At 37.0% G+C, this 13,121-nt stretch overlaps 1 non-coding gene across 1 annotated transcript; it reads left to right on the forward strand.

The window, feature by feature from the left end:
- Positions 1-6,294: 6,294 nt before the first annotated feature.
- On the forward strand, positions 6,295-6,400 carry LOC126033118 (U6 spliceosomal RNA). The gene has a single exon (XR_007504272.1). It is a non-coding gene; the product is annotated as a U6 spliceosomal RNA (small nuclear RNA).
- The last annotated feature ends 6,721 nt before the right edge of the window (positions 6,401-13,121 follow it).

The following is a 13,121-nucleotide window of genomic DNA, read 5'->3' on the forward strand; positions in this document are numbered from 1 at the left end:
TTTTGTCTTATCATTAGATGGTAAAGTAAGACAACCTGCTCTTAGATCAAGTTGTTCCCATTTCCTTGTTGTCTGGATATCATATCAAAACTGGCACATGTTGGTGCCAGAGCAGTATTAAGGATGTCCAGGAGGAGTTTGGTTCCTGGATCTGTTGTCGAGAACTATGTCATTTCTATGTCTGGGATTCAGGGTTTGAGGTTGGATGGTCGGTGTCTAATCACCTGGGTTCTAAGTTGGGTCCACATGACATATGTTCAAGGTGGAAGGTGCCCCTGTATTGTAAAAAAGTATGAGTTCTTATCCCTAGTAGATAAGAGCTTGTTTTTATAAGTAAGATTTCCCCTTTTCTTTAGTATGCAAAAAGTAAAACAATTAATAAAAGAAAGTGCCATATATATTTTGATGATGTCATCTTTCATACACTTCTATATTTTATATTGCTAAATATATTAAAATGTGCAGAATTCTAAATGGAAGACATTAAAAGTCAGACAAAACTGGTTAGTTTAGTATTTTTAAGATCTATAAATTCAAGTAATTGTAATATTTGAAGGCATAACATTTTGATGAGCTCAAGAAAGACATTCAGTTCTAGTCAGCATTCATAGGAAAAATGATCCAGTAATTCTGATTTTATTATCAATGGTGGCATCGAAACACTGAATTATAAAGACGTATCAAGCCACAATTTGTTGCCAGTAAATTGGAACAATTATGTGTTTTTGTTTTTTTTGTTTTTGTCTGGTTTTGGTTTTTTCCCTGAACCTGGGATTGCTCAGAGGTTACTCTTGGCTTTACATTTAGGAATTACTCCTGTGCTCAGAGGACCATATGGGATACCAGTGATTGAAGCCAAGTGAGCCTTGCATAAGACAAATGCAGTATCCAGTGTACTGTCTCTCGAGTCCTTAAGTATTTGTTTTAATCTCTAAATTTTTTCTTCTAGAAGTAAAGCTATTTTACTTAACACATGTGATTGCTGTAATAAATTAAAACTATGGTTCTCCTTTTATGATATGAAATGAGGGAACCTAGAAGAAATGGATAGATTCTTGAACTCTTATATTCTTCCAAGGATGAAGATGATTTGAAATACGTAAATAGACCATAATAACTATTGAGGACATTGAAATGGTAATTAAAATTCTTCATCACAACAGAAGCCCATGCTCATATACATTCACTAATGAATTCATTCAAATCTTTAAAAGGAACCTACTTTCAAACCTTTTCAGTTTCTTCCATTAAATTGAAGGACAGAAACACTTTCAACAACACCCTGATACCAAAACCAGACAACACAGAGAAAGAGAATTAGAGGGCACTATTCTTAATGAACACAAATGCTAACAAAATGCTAGCAAATGAAAGTCAACGATACATCAAAAAGATCACACAAAATAAGCAAATAGGATCATCCTGGGAATACAAGGAAGGTTTAACATACATAATTTCATCAACATAATATACAATATTAATAAAAAAAAGAAAAATCATATGATCATATCAATAGATGCAGGATAAACATTTATTAAGACCCTCCACACATTCATGATAAAAACTCTCAACAAAATGGGAATTGAAGGCACTTTTCTCAATACAGTCAAAAACATTTACCACAAGCTCACAATAAACATCCTACTAAATGGGAAAAAATTAAAAGCCTTCCCTCTAAGAAAAGTGTTGGCCCACTATTATAACTTATATTCAGTATAATATGGAAGTACTTTTCGTAAAAACTTGACAAGAAAAAGACACCTACAGCATCCATATAGGAAAGGAAGACCTCAAGCTCTCACCATTTGCAAATTACATGATACTAAATTTAAAAAGCCCTTTAGAAAAGTTTATTAGGTAAAATAGAAGTTATAGTACAGTGACAGGTTACAAAATTAACATGCAAAAGTCTCTGGCTTTCCCATATACAGTTAATAAAGGAAAAAATAATACATTAAAAAATCTCAATCACAATTGCACCTAAGGAAAACAATTACCTCAGGGAGAGAGAGACATAGAGTAGTCTAACTCATATCTGGATTAAAGAAAAAACATTATTGCAATAATGCTCAGAGACAATAAAGATGAGGGCCAGAAGGACCAGCTCATGATATGAAGAGTGGTGAGTGCAGTTAGAGAAATAACCACACTAAAAACTACCATGACAATGTTAATGAGTGATAGAAGTAGAATGTCTGTCTCGAATGCAAGCAGGGGATGAGCGGAGGGGGCATTGATGGTGGGAATGTTGCACTGGTGAAGGGGGTGTTCTGTTTATGACTGAAACCCAACTACAACCGTGCTTGTAGTCATGGTGCTTAAATAAAGATATTATAAAAATATTTTACAGACAGAAAATTAATTTAATATATTGTTAAAAGAAATAGAAAACAATGGAGATGGAAAGGCACTTCATTCTCATTTATTAGAAAAAATTAAAATTATGAAAGTGATCATTCTACCCAAAAAAGAGAGAAAAAAGATAAACAACTACCTCAGAATCAACTGAAGAGGTGAAATCTCTATACAAATAAAACTGCAAAACACTACTAAAAGAGGACTTGAAATCCATGTTCATGGAATGGAAGGATTAACATTATTAAAATTACAGTACTTCCCAAAATATTTTACAGAGTCAATACATTTTGTATAATTATATCCATGATGTATTGTAAAGTAATATGCTGTAGGCGGCTTCTGTCCTACAGCCATCAATGAGATTTTGGTGAATTTACTTTAGAGAGAGTGGGTTGCACAGGCAGCAAAATATGAAATAATGAAACCACACACAGAGTATGTGGGGTCAACACATCTTCTGGTAGGAGTGCGACAGTTTAATTTTTTTGAGCAGGGGAATTTATAGGAGTCAAGCTATCCATAGGTGTGTAGAAGAATAATTATAATCAGAAAGCAAAGTACAACAGTGACAATACCTAAGCTATGGGTGTGACTGTAAAATTCTAAGTTACAAAAGAGAAGGTTACAACTAAAGGCAGCTCTTTGTAAGCTTACTTCAAATGCAAAATCAGGATTAGGAGGAAGTAGGAAATATCTAGGAACTTGGTCTTTGCTAAGCTGGGCTTTATTGTTTTAGAAGTCAAGTAAAGGAAGAAGCCAAATCCCCTAAAATATGTTTCCCTATTTTTAAAGGAGAGTCAATAGCCAGGATCTGCATTCACCCTTGATACTCAGAGACTGCAACTACAAGGACATATTTGAAAAAGAGAAAAAAACATTGTCTTAATAATCTTTGGTGCTGGAATTTCTGAGCCAAATTATTGGATAGAAGCCACAATTTTTCCTGATATTTACAAAGGAGAGATAGCAAATAATGACTGAAAATGTAATGCTAAACATCTCTTTGGAAATTCCTCAACCGGCCACTGAACTCCGCTGGATCTCAGATGCCAGCACCCTTCTGCCTCTCTACTCTGCTGTCCTGCATTTTCGGCCTGATTTCATCCTGGGTGCAGCTCATCTGCCAGCCTGCCTTCCCGTGAGCCTTCCGTGGAGGTGAGTCCACACGCCCAGAAAGGGAGGAGCCAGAGGAGCACGGTTGCTCCGCTCCCCTTCGCGACGGTGCACATCATTTAGCCGATGAATACAACCACAACACGTAGAAAAGCCCGTAATACTAGTGTGACAATGGGGAAATAACACGGGCCAGCGCCAGACATAGAGAATGAAGATGGCAACTCTGATGTCTTGAGCCTGACCAACCACCTAGTCAGTCTCTCAGATAAGGAGTTTAGAGTTGCAATATGGAACATGTTCAAAGAACTCAAACAAAGTATAGAAGAGAACACTAATAAGAATCAGGAGAATATGAAGATAGAAATTAGAAAACTCCAAACAGAAATTTCAGATCAAATAACAGGTCTGAAAAACTCAATAGATGAATTGAAGAAAAACATGGTTGAGATTTCCCACAGGTTAACAGCAGCTGAGGATAGAATCAGTATACTGGAAGATGAGATGCATAACAATTACATACAGCAGAAGAAATTGGAAAAAAGCCTCAAAGGAAATTTCTCAACCATCCACGCAGTGGAAATGATGATTCCCAGGATAAAAGAAGCATGATGTTTTCTCTAAGATTGATTGAGGCCTGGTCCTCAAAGAGCTCCCAGGACAAGAAAGTGATTTCCATTACCCTGTCCCCCAGGGCAAGGAAGCCATCCTGGTAATATCTATCTGCAGCAAATAATACACACAGACAGGAAGATAAAAGGCAAGAAGGTCGGACGAAGAATCCTTTGTCAGCCTGCAAGTAGCTCCACAAAACCAAGACCCACCAGCTAACTGCCCAAAAAGATCCTGACTTCCCACGGTTTACCTATTTATTAGGATCTGAACAGTGTACCCACCTGGAAGGTTGTAGGTGGGAAAGCAGGCAGGGAAATAAATCTTGAGGAGAAATATTATGAAAGCCTCCATATACATAGCAGATAAAAAGTCAGAGAGCTGGAGAAATTACTCACTTGATACCCATCTGGTAAGGGTTTAATATCCAAGATATATAAGGCCCTAAATGAGCTTAACAAAAAAATAAGACCAACCCATAATAAATGAGAAGAAAAACTGAACAGAAACTTCCTCAGAAAGGAAATAGGATGGCCAAAGGGCAAATGAAAAAATGATCCACATCATCATTTATTAATCATCATGAAGATGAAAATCTAGATTAGATATCATCTCACACTACAGAAACTGAAACACATTTAAAAAAAACACTTGTGCTGGCTTGGATGCCAGAAGAAGTGGATTCATATTCACTACTGGTGGGAATGTAGACTCGTCCAGTGTTCACTAGTCTAACATTCTGGGAAAGCAATGTGGACATTCCTAAAAAATAGAAATTAAGCTTCTATTCAGCCCAGCAATATTTTTCTGGAAACAAACATAATGCAGAAATGGTATGTGCACTCCTATGTTCATTGTAACACTTTTCATTACAGCCAGAATCCAAATTCCCAAGAAAAGATGAGTGGATAAACACATGGAACACCCACACAATAGATATTAAGAAAAATGAACTCTGAAGTTATGACTTATGCTTAAACATGGATAGACAGGGTATAATGTTGAGTGAAATTAGAGAGAGAGGAACAGACATATAATTATCACACTCATCCGGGGTATATAAAGAAAAATAGTATGAGAATAATACCTAAAAACAATAGAAATGATGGTCAGTACAGTTCAGATAGTGAAGGACCACTATATTATTATAACTATAATACTTATTAGAAATGATCACTCTGGACAAGAACTGGGTATAGAAAGAAAGTAAAGTAGTATGACCATACCCCTTTCAGTAACTGCATTGCCTAACAGGAAAAAAAGAGGAAAAAGAGGGAGAAAAGAAAAGTCTCTGTTATAGAATGTTATAGAAGCAGGTTGTGGGAACAGAACAGGGGAAGCCAGTAGAGACTTGGGATATTGGTAGCAGGAGATAAACACTAGTGAAAGAATGGGTGTTGGAATATTCTATGGCTTATACTCAACTATCAACAACTTTTTAACTTTGTGTTTCATGATTATTTAATTAAAATTAATAAACAAAATATTTTAAGGCTCTCAGATAAGTACCAGCAAAAGTGCAATCTCTCAATAAAATTAGTCATTGTTAGTATCTAATAAAATTAGCCATTGTTAGAGAGTTCCCACATTTTATGGAATCCTAAGAAGTGTTCATATTGTATTTCTTTTCAAGATTTTTTCCAAATCTCCAACAGCGTGTTATTTAAAAAGAAAGTACACTCAACCTAGATGTCAAACACCAGATGAGTAGGTCATGCTAATGTGGTACAAATATACAATGGAAAACTACATAGCTATAAAGAATGGTGCAGTTATGCAATTTACTGCAACATGGTCAGAACTGGAAGATATGTTCAATGAAGTAATCCAGAAGGAAAAGGATAAGTACAGGATGCTATCACATTGATGTTGTACTTAGAATAACTGCATGAAGGAATACAATAATTTAAAATGGAGCTTGTCTGAAATACTATTTGCCCCAGAGTATAGTGAGGAAAAAAATGAGTGAATGAGGAGAAAAATAGATACGAAATAATGAAGAAAGTGACCAAGGGGCTCAGGTCCATTGGTGGTGACAGAACTATATATCCAAGCCATGGAGTCAACAACAATGAAATCATGAGACCCAAACTTTAACAATTAAATTTAAAAAACATGTCTGTTACGATAGCACCCTGAGATAGGAGGTTTTGGCATGGAATGAACTCTGGGAACTTTCATAAATGAGATTGGCACCGAAATATATGTCTAGTGCTCTCTTCGGCAGCACATATACTAAATTGGAATGATACAAAGAAGATTAGCATGGCCCCTGTGCAAGGATGGCATGCAAATTCGTATAGCATTCCAAATATTTTTTTAGCTTTTGGGTCATATCCGTAAGCTAATGTCTAAAATATCACAATAAATAACTTTTTAAATCACAATACTTTAAACAAAAAAACGAAACAAAAATAAAGTATGAAGAGAAGAGATCTTCAAGTTAAATTTGGTAGGACCAGTCTCAAGGTTTGTATCACTGCAGACTTCTCTGAACGGGGAAGGTCCAGAGCCTGCCCTTTTGCAGGGCCCAAATTCACCCCAATTCTGCTCACATTTGAATGTTCCAGTCCCAGGACCACAAGAAGCCACCACAGGACCCAAAATGGTAGGCCACAGATGCCATATTGTTCAATAACCCTAGCAACATAGCTGTAGCAGTAACTTCATATAGCTTCCAAAATTCTTCGTACTTAAAACCTAGTAGGGACATGGAAAATTAGATGGAAACATTGTGTAAAAGACCACTAAATTAAATTAGCAAGAAAACAATAGCACAGAAGGCTCAACTAGCACATCAGAGCTCAGCAAGCTCTCAGACAATAACTTCAATAACATCATTCTGAGATATATGTTATAACAAGCAATATAAAGTGCTAAAGAGATAGGCTGGGGAAGTGAGTTGGTAATTTGGAATACTAGTGGAGAGAAGGTCTCATTGGTGGTGTTATTGGTCTAGCATGAGTATCTGAAATGACTACATTATGAGAAAAATTGTAAATCATGTTTTTAAATGAAAAAAAGAAAGTGTAATTATAAGAATGTTTTCAGGTAATCAAAAACATCAAAATTGCAGTCAAGGACGTCAGGCTGGAAAATCTATGAGACTATGCCTGCCCAGTGGGGCCCGACTGTGAAAACTTGTGAGTGCTACCTGTGTGTGTCTATCTCCTGTCCTGTCGCGTGAAACACTTGGGAGTGGGCCAAAAAGAAGCTCCAGAAAACTCGCTCTCCCAGAAGCTCATTCTAGGGTGGGAACAAACATACAGTGAAAATCAGCTATAAGCAGTAATTTGCAGAAGCCAGGTCCCCTGTTTGAGACGTGGGAAAATCTATGAAACTATGCCTGCCCAGTGGGGACCGACTGTGAAAAACTGTGAGTGCTGCTTGTGTGTGTCTATCTCCTGTAGTGTCATGTGAAACTCTTGGGAGTGGGCCGAAAAGAGGCTCCAGAAGAGAACGGCCGCTCCGCTTTGCTACACGGCCTTGTGCTTTTTCTAAGGAAAGAACACCATCTCAAAAAGAAGAAAAAATTCACACTAAGAAATGTGCTGGATCACTGAAGCCCAGCACTTCTCTCTGGACTGTCTTCTCTGCTGTGTGCTCAGCCCTAAGATTTGATTCTGTGAGAGGCTTCATCCATGGAGGACTCCCCTCCCTTGGAGGCAAGTTGACCCACACAGAAACGGTGGAGCCAGAGGAGAGTGGCCGCATACATCATTTAGCCAATGAATAACACCACAACGCGTAGAAAAACCCACAATACAAGTGTGACAATGGGGGGAGCAATGCAGGCTAGCATCAGACATAGAGAATGAAGATGACAATTCTGATGACCAGATAATGACCAACCAACTAATCAACCTCTCAGATAAGGACTTTAGGCAAGCAATATGGAAGATGCTCAAAGAACTCAAAGAAACCATGGATCGTGTAGAACAAAATACTAACAAGAACCAAGAAAATATGAAGACAGAAATCACAACACTCCAAACTGAAATAACATGTCAAATAACAGGCCTGAAAAACTCAGTAAACGAAATGAATGACAAAATGGATAAGCTCTGGGACAGAGTATCAGAAGCTGAGAATAGACTTGGTGCTGTGGAAGATGAGATAAATAACAATTCCATACAGCAGGAGAGATTGGAAAAAAAACTTAAAGCAAATGAACAGACAATGAAAAAATTAGTCAAAGAATGGGAACAGATGAGAATAGAAGTCTATGATAAGCTCAACAGAAACAAATTAAAAATCATTGGAGTCCCAGAGACCCAGGAAGAAAATTTCCAGGAAGAATCAATGGTCAAGAACATCATTAAAGAGAAACTTCCAGAGCTAAAGAATATATGTGATCAAATCCTGCATGCTCAAAGAGTACCAACCAAAAGAGACCCAAGAAAAACTACCCAAAGACAAATCCTAGTCACAATGACAAATCCCACAGATAGAGACAGAATTCTGAAAACAGCAAGATCAAAAAGGGAAATTACGTTCAAGGAAGCATCCTTGAGATTTACAGCAGACCTGTCACCAGAAACACTCAATGCCAGAAAGCAGTGGTGGGATATTGTGACTAGACTGAGTGAAATGAATGCTTCACCTAGAATTCTATACCCAGCAAAATTTACTCTCATGGTTTCACAGACAAAAAACAGCTCAGAAACTTTACAGACTGAAAACCAGTCTTAAGAGAAAAACTGAAAGACCTAATTTAAGACAAGACTAACCAAAAGACACACCAAATTTTGATATAAAGATGGCATTAAATCCCAGGACAATTCTTTCTCTCAACATCAATGGACTAAATGCACCAGTTAAGAGACACAGAGTGGATAAATGGATCAAAAAACTCAATCCAACCTTCTGCTGCCTGCAAGAAACGCACCTGAATAGTCAGAACAAACATAGACTCAAAATAAAAGGCTGGAGAAAAATTATCCAAGCAAACAACACCCATAAAAAAGCTGGAGTGGCCATACTAATATCAGATAATGCAAACTTTATACTCAGGAAGGTTGTAAAGGACAAAGATGGACATTTTATATTAATCATGGGGTATGTAGAGCAGGAAGAAATAACTCTCCTAAACATATATGCACCGAATGAGGGGCCAGCAAAATATTTAATACAATTGTTGACAAATCTGAAAAATAATATCAAAATAACACAATAATTGTGGGGGACCTCAACATGGCTTTGTCAACACTGGGTAGGTCAACCAGAGAGAAACCCAACAAGAAAATACTAGACCTGAGGAGAGAAATGGAAGAAAGAGGCCTAGTGGATATATATAGGACACTCCATCCCCAGAAACCTGGGTACACATTCTTCTCCAATGTACATGGGACATTCTCCAGGATAGACTACATGCTGGCACATAAAACATACCTCTATAATATCAAGCGGATAGAAATTTTGCAGGCTATCTTCACTGATCACAAGGCTCTGAAATTATTTGTGAATTCCAAAGGGATACAGAAGAAAAACTTTAACACCTGGAAGTTAAACAGCCTCATACTGAATAACCAGTGGGTCCGAGATGAAATCAAGGAGGAAATCAAAAGTTTCCTGGAAACAAATGATAATAAAGACACAGACTATCAGAACTTATGGGACACAGCAAAAGCAGTACTGAGAGGAAAATTTATAGCTTTGCAAGCACACATCAGAAAGGAAAAAGGGGCTTACCTGAGTAGCTTAATGATGCAGCTCATAGAACTAGAAAGAACTCAACAAAAGGACCCAAACATAAGGAGACAGACAGAAATCACAAAGCTGAGAGCAGAAATCAACGAAGTGGAAACCCAAAAAACATTCCAAAAGATCAAAAAAAGCAGAAGTTGGTTCTTTGAAAAAATAAACAAGATTGATAGACCACTGGCAAAACTAACAAAGAAAGAGAGAGAGAAACTTGATAACATATTAGGAATGAAAAAGGAGAGATCACTACTGATAAGGCAGAGATTCAAAGGGTAATCAGAAACTACTTTGAGAAACTCTAGGCCATTAAAAATGAGAACCTGGAAGAAATGGATAAATTCTTGGACTCTTATAATATTCCATGATTGAAGGAAGAGGATGTAGCATATCTAAACACCCCATCACTATTGATAAAATTAAAATGGTAATCAAATGTCTGCCCAAAAACAAAAGCCCAGGCCCAGATGGGTTCACTAATGAATTCTTTCAAACATTCCAAGAGGAACTACTACCAATCCTGGCAAAACTCTTTCATGAAATTGAGCAAACAGAAACACTTCCATATAGCTTTTATGAAGCCAACATCACCTTGATACCTAAACCAGACAGAGATGCTACCAAAAAAAAATACAGACCAATATCGCTGATGAATGCAGATACAAAGATCCTCAACAAAATCCTGGCAAATAGTATCAGTGCCTCATTAAGAAGATTATCCACTACGATCAAGTAGGTTTCATCCCAGGAATGCAATGATGACTTAACGTCCATAAATCTATCAACATAATACACAACATCAACAACAAGAAAAATAAAAATCACATGATCATATCAATAGATGCAGAGAAAGCATTTGATAAAGTCTAACACCCATTCTTGATCAAAACTCTCAGCAAGATGGGAATGGAAGGAACCTTTCTCATATAGTTAAGGCCATCTACCACAAGCCAGAGGCAAATATTGTCCTCAATGGAGAAAAACTGAAAGCCTTTCCTCTAAATTCTGGCACAAGACAAGGCTGTCCTCTCTCACCATTCCTATTCAACATAGCACTGGAATTATTTGCTATAGTGATTAGGTAAGAAAAAGATATCAAGAGAATCCAGATAGGAAAGGAAGAATCAAGCTCTCGCTGTTTGCAGATGACATGATACTCTACCTAGAAAACCCTTAAGACTCTACAAAAAAGCTTCTAGAAACAATAGACTCATATAGCAAGGTGGCAGGCTACAAAATTAACACACAAAAATCAATGGCCTTTCTATACACCAATAGTAATAAGGAAGAAATGGACATTAAGAAAACAACCCCATTCACAATAATGCCACACAAATTCAAATATCTTGGAATCAACTTGACTAAAAATGTGAAGGACCTATACAAAGGAAACTATAAAATTCTGCTCCAAGAAATAAGAGAGGACACGCGGAAATGGAATCACATACCCTGCTCATGGATTGGCAGGATTAACATCATCAAAATGGCAATACTCCCCAACGCATTATACAGATTTAATGCAATCCCTCTAAAGATACCCATGACATTCTTCAAAGAAGTGGATCAGGCACTTTTGAAATTCATTTGGAACAATAAACACCCTAAAATAGCTAAAGTAATTATTGGGACAAAGAATATGGGAGGAATTACTTTCCCCAACTTTAAACTGTACTACAAAGCAATAGTTACCAAAAGAGCATTGTATTGGAATAAAAACAGGCCCTCAGATCAGTCGAATAGGATTGAGTACTCAGAGAATGTTCCCCAGACATACAATCACCTACTTTTTGATAAAGGAGAAAGAAATACTAAATGGAGCAAAGAAATCCTCTTCAACAAGTGGTGTTGGCACAACTGGCTAGCCACTTGCAAAAAATTGAACTTAGACCCCCAGCTAACATCATGTATGAATGTTAATTCCAAATGGATGAAAGACCTCGATATCAGACCTCTAACCATAAGATATATGAACAACACGTAGGTAAAACACTCCAGGATATTGAGACTAAAGGCATCTTCAAAGAGAAAACTGCACTCTCCAAGCAAGTGAAAGCAGAAATTAACAGATGACAATATATTAAACTGAGAAGCTTCTGCACCTCAAAAGAAATAGCGCCCAGAATACAAGAGCCCCCCCACTGAGTGGCAGAAACTATTCACACAATACCCATCAGACAAGGGGTTAATCTCCAAAATATACAAGGCACTAACAGAAATTTACAAGAAAAAAAAAACATCTAATCTCATCAAAAAAAGGGGAGAAGAAATGGATAGACACTTTGACAAAGAAGAAACAAATGGCCAAAAGACATAAAAAAATGTTCCACATCAAGAGTCATCAGGAATATGCAAATCAAAACAACTATGAGGTACCACCTCACACCCCATAGATTGGCACACATCACAAAGAATGAGAACAAGCAGTGTTGGTGGGGATGTGGAGAGAAAGGAAATCTTATCCACTGCTCGTGGGAATGCCGTCTAGTTCAACCTTTATGGAAAGCAATATGCAGATTCCTCCAAAAACTGGAAATCGAGCTCCCATATGACCCAGCTATACCACTCCTAGGAATATACTCTAGGAACACAAAAATACAATACAAAAACCCCTTCCTTACACCTATATTCATTGCAGCACTATTTACGATAGCAAGACTCTGGAAACAGCCAAGATACCCTTCAACAGATGAATGGCTAAAGAAAATGTGGTACATATACACAATGGAATATTATGCAGCTGTCAGGAGAGATGAAGTGATGAAATTCTCCTATACATGGATGTACATGGAATCTATTATGCTGAGTGAAATAAGTCAGAGAGAGAGAGAGAGAAAGACACAGAATGGTCTCACTCATCTATGGGTTTTAAGAAAAATGAAAAACATTCTTGCAATAATAACTTTCAGACACCAAAGGAAAAGAGCGGGAAGTTACAGCTCACCTCATGAAGCTCACCACAAACAAGGATGTGTTTAGTTAGAGAAATAACTATGTTTTGAACTATGCTAATAATGAGAATGTATGAGGAAAATATAAAGCCTGTCTACAGTACCGGTGGGGTTTGGGTGGGGAGGAGAGAGAATTGGGACATTGGTGATGGCAATGTGGCACTGGTGATGGGTGGTGTTCTTTAAATGACTGAAACCCAAACACATTTGTGTATGTAATAAAGTTGTTTAAATTAAAAAAAGAAAAAAACAAAATTGCAGTCAAATATAAAAAATATGATTCTGTCTATAAGACAAGTTGACACAAATGTCTGTGTTTAATTATAATTTTTCAAGTTAATGGATTAAAACTATTCAAATTTGTTGTCTATGAAATTTCAACCTTTGGAA

Source organism: Suncus etruscus, chromosome 16, assembly GCF_024139225.1.
Source record: "Suncus etruscus isolate mSunEtr1 chromosome 16, mSunEtr1.pri.cur, whole genome shotgun sequence".
Taxonomy (NCBI): Eukaryota; Metazoa; Chordata; class Mammalia; order Eulipotyphla; family Soricidae; genus Suncus; species Suncus etruscus.